The sequence below is a fragment of the Dama dama genome, chromosome 11, assembly GCF_033118175.1.
Source record: "Dama dama isolate Ldn47 chromosome 11, ASM3311817v1, whole genome shotgun sequence".
In the NCBI taxonomy this organism is placed as follows: domain Eukaryota; kingdom Metazoa; phylum Chordata; class Mammalia; order Artiodactyla; family Cervidae; genus Dama; species Dama dama.
The window spans coordinates 6679692-6687716 of NC_083691.1; the positions used below are offsets into that span (position 1 = coordinate 6679692).

Sequence of the window (8025 nt, forward strand, 5' to 3'; positions counted from 1 at the left end):
CAGTGAGAAGCCTGCACACCACAACTAGAGAGTGAGCCCAATAAGGCAAGAAGACCCAGTACAGTTAAAAAAAATAAAGTCAGTGTAGAAAATGCAGGTGAGCAAAAAAGAAGGACATAAAAACCACTTGGGACTTCCCTAGTGATCTAGTGGTTGAGACTCCATGCTTTGGAGCCAGAGGGTTCAATTCAATTCTGGTCAAGGAACTAGACACCACATGCTGCGGCCAAATAAATAAATGTTAAAGAACACAAACCAAGACATAACAGATTTAATTTGTATACAGATTTTGGAGGTTTATATTCTATGTTTCCATGTCACTAAATTTCTTTTCAACAACTTCATTTCTGGGCTTCCCTCATGGCTCAGCTGGTAAAGAATCCACCTGCAATGCGGGAGACCTGAGTTGGGAATATCCCCTGGACAAGGGAATGGGTACCCACTCCAGAATTCAGGCCTGGAGAATTCCATGGACTGTATGGTCCACGGGGTTGCAAAGACCCTGACATGACTGACTGTGCTTATATGTTTCCCATATCACTAAATTTTTTTTCAACAACTTCATTTCTAGTTGCTGGATAATATTACACCACATATAATCTAAGCTCTATAATACCTTACTCAATCATTCTCCTACTGGTAGACACAAGATATTTGTGTGAGTGTGTGTGTGTATGGCAGTGAGGATTATTTTAGAATATAAGTCTTTGGCTACATCTTTGATCAAAGGAAAAATTACTGGGTCAAAATATTTGTTTTGAAAGTACTAGATATATACTGACAAATTTTCCTCCAGAAACATTATATAAATTTATTGGCTTCCCAACAGTGTCTGAGCAACATGGAAAGTTTAAGGCTTACTAATATTTTTTTCAAGTTAATGTTTAAAAATCAGTTTATAGAAATAGACCCACAGATAAAGAAAACAAACTATGGTTACCAAAGGGGAAGTGGGGGAGGAATAAATTAGGAGGTCGGGATAAATATACACACACACTACTATATATAAAGAGATAACCAACAAGGACCTACTATGTAACACAAGGAACTATACTCAATAGTTTGTAATAATCTACAGGGAGAAAGAATCTGAATGAAACATAAATACATGCATGTATGTATAACTGAAGCACTGTGCTATACACCTGAAATTAACATGACGCTGTAAATCAGCTGCTGCTGCTGCCGCTGCCAAGTCGCTTCCATCGTGTCCGACTCTGTGCGACCCCAGCGACGGCAGCCCACCAGGCTGTCCCTGGGATTCTCCAGGCAAGAACACTGGAGTGGGTTGCCACTTCCTTCTCCAATGTAAACCAACTAGACTTCCGTTTAAGAAAACCAGTTTATACACGGGGAAATGTCAAGTGGTAGTATCAAAAACTGGGTGGTTAATATTCGACACAGGACCTGAACCATCTGAAGTGCACGAGTCTGCGAGGATCACACTTTGCTGACCCCAGCTGTCTAAACGTTGTCATTTTGCTTTATCTCGGTCCCCAGACAACGCCGACCAGGCACCTTCCTGGGTGATGGGAAACAAACCAGGCATGGGCGCTGCCCTCACGGGACACAGAGTTCCCTGCTTCAACCCCAGGGTGCCTGTGTGCAGCCACGAAGGATGTTACAATCGCTAACGGGAGCCACTTTCCATTCTTAGCACAGCCAGCTGCTCCACAGGCGTCACCCCTGGAATTGACTACAATCACGGAAGGCAACGATGGGGACAGCTAGCCCTGAGCTCAGCTCCTCGATCTTGTCACTCACAAGCTGTGTGTCTTTAGCTAAAATCACCAATCCTGTTTCCTCATCCAGGAAAATGGGGACAAAGACAGCAGGTAGCTGGTAGGGTGACTGAGAGAACGAGGCGGGACAACACATAGCAAGGATTTAGCATGATGACTTCTGATCATAGGGACATGCTCAGAGTTTGTTTACCTGCACAGCAAGGATGTTCAAGCACCTCCCTACTAGTCCAGTGGCTAAGATGCTGAGCTTCCAACACAGGGCCCCGGGTTCCATCCCTGGTCAGGGAACTAGATCCCGCATGCTGCAACTAAAGATCCTGTGTGTGGCAACCCATACCCAGCACAGCCAAATAAATAAATAATTTAATAATTTTTTTTTTAAAAAAAGAAGAAGAATGTTCAAAAAACGCTTGGTCCTATAAAGTTTGTTGTGGTGCTCAGTCGCTCAGTTGTGTCCGACTCTGCGACCCCATGGACTGTAGCCCAGCCAGGCTCCTCTGTCCATGGAATTCTCCAGGCAAGAGTGGGTTGCCATTTCCTCCCCCAGAGGATCTTCCCAATCCAGGGATCGAACCCAGGTCTCCTGCAATGGCAGGTAGATTCTTCACCACTGTGCTGCCTGGGAAGCCTGTAAAGTATGTTACTGGCTGTCTTTTTGGTTTTGTTTTAAATTATTATTTATTTTAAATAAAAGGTAATTAAGTCATGTTAATGTAGGCAGAAACCAACACAGCATTGTAAAGCAATCATCCTCCAATTAAAAATAAGTAAACTATCCCCCCCAAAAGTAGTTAAGTTCAGTGAGGTCTTTAGGGCAGACCTTAATCCAACGTGACTGGTGTCCCTATGAGAGGAGGAGATTTGGATACACCAAGAGGCACCAAGAGAAAGGACCATGTGAGGACACAGCAAGAAAGCTGCCATCTGTAAGTCAAGGAGAACCCTTAGAAGAAGCCAAACCTGCTGACCTCTTTCTTGGACCTCCAGCCTACAGAACTGTGAGAAAATAAATTTCTGTTGTGTAAGTCACCCAGCCTGTGGTGCTTTGTTATGGCAGTCCTGGGAAACTGACAAGGTGTTCAGTTCAGTTCAGTTCAGTCGCTCAGTTGTGTCCGACTCTTTGCGACCCCATGAATCACAGCATGCCAGGCCTCCCTGTCCATCACCAACTCCCGGAGTTTACTCAAACTCATGTCCATCGAGTCAGTGACGCCATCCAGCCATCTCATCCTCTGTCGTCCCCTTCTCCTCCTGCCCTCAATCCCTCACACAGCATTAGACCAACATTAAAGTTTCTGAAGATGGGGACTTCCCTGGCGGTCTAGTGGTTGAGAGTCCGCCTTCCAATGCAGGGGATGTGGGTTTGATCCTTGGTCAGGGAACTTGGATCCCACATGCCTCCAGGCAACTAACCCAACCTCTGCAACTAAGCCCTCATGTAGTAAAAAAAAAAAAAAAGTTTCTCAAGATGAAAACCACTTTCTGGTTATGTATCCTTGTTCTTAGATAATTCCTCCTAAATATTGCGGGGCAAAGGGTTGTGATATCTGCAACTTACTCTTAAATGGATTGGCAAGAATAATTCTGATGATGATGAATGTATAAATACAGAGAGTAAACGGGCAAAAATATTAATAATTGGTGGATACAGATGAAAGGTAGATGGGATTTCATTTTATGACTCTTTTTACTTGTCTGGGTTTGATTTTTTTCAAAATAGAAACTTTTTTTTTTTCTGTTTCAAATTCTTTATTACACATCATGGTTGCACAATTTGAGGCTGGTTAAATACAACTGGCTTTCAATTTTTCTTTGAAGATTTTCCAGATTACTACATACAAGTGAGCATGAAAATATTTGGCATTTTAAAATTTTGAAACTCTGAACAGGCACTTACATGATCAAAATAGAAACTTTTTAAAGATTCCTTTTATCTCACTGAGGTGGGAGCAGGGAAGGGTCTTTTGGAAACGGTAACCTTAACTCATGTCAAAGGACATGAGCCTGAGCAAGCTCCGGGAGTTGGTGATGGACAGGGAGGCCTGGTGTGTTGCAGTCATGGGGTTGCAAAGAGTCGGACACACCTGAGCGACTGAACAACAGCTCAACAACAGGAGCTCCAGGACCGAGTGTCTACTCTGAGCCAGGCATGATGCACAGTGCTTCACTGCACACGCTCGGGTGAGGGCTGCTCTTATTTTATGGAGGAAGAACGGAGGCTCGGAGAAAGGAAGGCACTTGCCCGAGACCACAGAGCAAGGGAGTGGGACAGCGGGAAGTGAGCCAGGTGGGGGTCCGCCTTCCCATCCTTCCCTCTGCACAAAATAAATGGAAAGGACACAGCAGGTGTTTAATAAAGACTGCGAAGGAAAGAAACCTCCACTGCGGGGAGGCCTGGGTTTGGGCATGGGCCCTCCTGAGAGCAGCAGCTCCACGGTGCTGTTAAGAGTCACCGCCCCAGAGCTGGTATGCGAGATGCCAGCCAAGGGGCTGCGCCTCCGCTACAGACACCTGGGGCACCTCTCCCTCTGACCCACCAGACCCACCTCCTCTCTTGGGGATGAGAAAGCAGGAGGAGAGGAGGCAGGCTGGCAGGTCTGGCAGACAGCCTGCCCACTGCAGGCCCCAGACGAGACATCTAAGAGGCTTCTTCGTCCTGGACGAGGGCGGGCAAGTCCCCCCCTCCCTTGGGCCTTCCTGGGGTGATGGGGAAAGTCACCCCCACTTCAGCCCCACACAGGGGCGCAGGCACTGAGGCAGCACATCTGGGCCTGGCACCACCGCTGAGACCAGGCCTCAGGGGCCCATTACTCATCAACTTCCTGGAGGTTCTGGCTACATCCTCCTGCCAGCTGAGAGCCCAGCTCCTCAGGATTTAAAGGCGATGCTGCCAAGTCTGCCACCAACACAAGGACACCCCCCTGCCCTGATCCTCACCACACTGGCCACCCCACACACCTGTGTCCACACCCTTCCACGCTCCCCTCTACCCCACAAAACATGTCCTCTTGCCCTCCCCCTCCTGCCTTCTCCCCACTCTACTTCCAAGCCACCCCCTTGCCCCCAAATTCCTCTCTTTAAGAAGTCTTAATTCGCAGAGTCCACCGTCCTTTCAACTCTCAAGGCAGGAACTTCTTCCTTGCCAAGTTCTGCTTGCCCCCATTCAGGATGGACCTGTGAACTGGAAACGGATACTAATAGACCTCACGAAATCCTCAGAACCCGTCAGGCAACATTGAGAGTGAAATCCGTCTTGCCTCCATCACTAAAAGAGGAAAGGCTGAGGCTCAGAGAGGGGAAGGAACTGGCTGCGGGTCACACAGCTGCCAAGCAGCCGAGCCAGGATTCAAGCCCAGGAGAGCCTGCCCCGAAATCAGTGCTCTGAACTGTCAGCTCTACCAGCTGCCGAACAGCCTGCAGCAGGGATGATGACCTTCACCTCCTCGGACCCAAATGCCCACACCCCAAGGGTGGCTTCCCCTGGCCTTCCTCACAAGCACCTCTTCTGAGTCATTCTTCACACAGCACTTTTTTCTGCTCAACTTCAGTTCCTTAAGTTTAGGATAACATCCTTGCATAGCCTGAAGCCTGGGACTGCACTGTGTCTGAGGGTCTGTAAGAGTCCGTTAATTGGGGTTACTGCTGCTCCATGCTGGCAGTCCCTGGGGGCAGACAGGCTAGAGGCAGTGACTGGGCAAGGTCGCTGAGAAGCTGCATCCCTGGAGTAAGTAAAAGCAGAAACTCAGACCAGGACCCGTAAAACCAGGAAGCAGGAGAGGATGGGAGAGGTTCATGCTGAAGTCACACAACCAGCGAATGGTAGAGCAGGGGCTCTGGTGGGGAAATTGGCTCAGAGAAGGAAAGGCTCCTGTCCAGGCTCACACAGCAGGCTGGCAGAACTGGTTCTGGAACCCAGTGCCAACAATTCAGTCTGCTGCTTTGTTGTGTTACTGACCAAACCACAAACCAGAACACCAATTAAAAAATGCAAATCAATTCTCTCTCTCGATCCTGATTCCCTCCCCTTGCTCTACTTTTTTTTTCCCCCATAGCATCCTTCTAATATCTTTCATAGTTATCAGGTTATCTGAACATAAAGTCCATGAGTTCAGGGGGTCTTTAGTCTCTTTTGCTCCCTGACATATTTCAAGAACCCTAAGCAGTGCCTGTTCTGTATACTGAAAGCGCAGTAAATATTTGCTGAATAAGTAAGTCTGTCCCACAAACACTCAATGAATGCTTACGATGGCCAGGCTGTGAGCTGCAATCATTTTGCTGGATTCCCAAATCGACCTAGACATTAATGCTCACTGAGACAAGCTCACATTTCACCTGGTTCCAGGAGCCAGTGCATGAAACCAAACTCAAGCCCAACCTGGACATTTTCTTCAAGAACCAAACCTTCAAACCAAACTAAAAACACGACATTTCTCTGAACTGGAGAAAACTCAGATTTCCCACAGGCTCCCTCAGAGCAGTTTCAACCTACCCCCTAAAAGGCCCAGCAAAGCTCAGAGGATCTGCAGTCCCTCAGCTCAGCCACAGGCTGCCAGATTCACCCCTGCCACTTCTGCAGTATCACTTCTGCTGAACTCGACTCAGTCAGACCGTGGTTATCAGTGGGCCCGCTGGTCTTGCCCAGCAGGGACAATACATCTGTACCAGATGGTCCTCCCTGGGATATCAGCAGATATGTCCTTGGCCTTGCAGCCTTCTCCTCAGTGCTGTCCAGTACCCACTGGTGGGAGGGCTCCTGGATGGGCAAAATTGGAGCCAACTCTGAGAGTGAGAGAGCTGCAGACATCCACTCCCTGGGTTCCTGCGGCAGTTCCCAAGGAGCCTCTCCTTCAGCCATCACAGAAAAGGGGCCCAGTGACTCCCATGTGCATCTGGCTTTGGCTGAACCAGACTGCAGAGGGCGAGACCTGCACACTTTTAAACTGTGGCTTTTCATCAAAGCCACAAGTCTGTTCCAACAAGTCCCGAGTCTATCTGTCTCAGTACACGGAAGAGGACGGCAACCTTAGAGGAGACTGTTCCAGAGAACAGTAAGGCATTCCAGAAAGGCTGCCCTATTTCCGGATAGTCTTCCCGAGGAGGGAACCTGCAGAAAACCAACTCTTACTGTGCCAGGTACTGTGGCAAGGTGCAGCGAGGGAGGCCTGTAACTGATTTCTGCTCCCCCTTCCAGCTGTGTTCCCTGAGGTACATACTGCCTCTCTGAGCCCTGGTGTCTTTCTTGGCAAAATGAGAAACAATAACTGACTCTACTTCCTAGGATTGTTGGATGAATTTAATGAAATAAAGCTGAGTCCAGTGCCTGCCACGTTAAGCGCTTAATAAGAGGTGGCTCTTGCTAAGGAAAGGACAGACAGCATATTGAAAAAAGGAAAACTAATAAGGGCTTCCGAGATGTCCCGCAAGCCATTAGTTATGCATTTAGTTATATCCTAAGCATCGGTTGATTCCTGTTTTTCAAATAAACTTAATCCTCAAAGCATCCTCGGTTAGAAGGGGCGGAGGCCAGAGCGACAGTCCTCGTGACAAAGGACGAAAACAAGGCCCACGAAGGTCCCGGGAAGCGGCCAGCAAGCACACTCTGCCCTCAAACCCTCCCGAGTGGGTTCAAAACACCAGACACGACTCTCCTCCGGGAGAAGTGGCTGGAGGCGATCGTTAGCGGGGGTGTCGGGGCTGGGGCTTTAATTCATCAGGGCTAAGAAGTGGTCATCTTTTGTCCCTACAGGAAAAAAAAAAGTGCACGTCAGGGCCCAGACCCGGAGGAAAGAAGTCAGCGGTCCGAGACGCCACAAGCGTGCTTTCAACGCTGGGTCAGGCCCAGGCAGAAATGAAAGAGATGGCGCCCCCTGTTCCGGAGAATCAATGAGCCCTAGGGGCTCGAAGTGGGGCGCCCGGGGCCCGAGAAGATACCCTGGGCGCCGGCCGGAGGAGGGGTCAGGGCGGTGGCGGCCGAGGGGGGTCCCGGGCTCCGCTCACCTGGCCGCGGCGTTCTGCGCACCAGGCAGGGCCAGGTCCCCGCCAGCCCGGAGCCGGACTGGGGTCGCCCCTGCTCGGAGAGACCCGGCCCCCTGAAGCAGCCGGCGGCGGTCCGGAACTCACCTGCAGTCGCAACCGCGCCGCCACCGCCGCCTGTCAGTCAAGCGCGCCCTCCGAGCCGCGGGCGCAGGGTCCTGAGGCCCGGCCAGCCGCGCCCCGCCTCCTCCCCCCTGGGCTGCCCAATCGGGAGAGGCCGACACCGCGGACGGGGGCGTGGTCAGAT

The 8025-nt window shown here is 49.8% G+C and overlaps 1 protein-coding gene across 1 annotated transcript in view; it reads right to left on the minus strand.

Moving 5' to 3' along the window:
* Window positions 1-7963, minus strand: part of USP20 (ubiquitin specific peptidase 20) — a 42070-nt gene extending 34107 nt beyond the window's left edge. The window contains exon 1 of the mRNA XM_061154417.1: window positions 7866-7963. The gene's annotated coding sequence lies outside the window, so the exon portion shown is untranslated. The remainder of the gene's footprint in view (window positions 1-7865) is intronic.
* Between the last annotated feature and the right edge of the window lie 62 nt (window positions 7964-8025).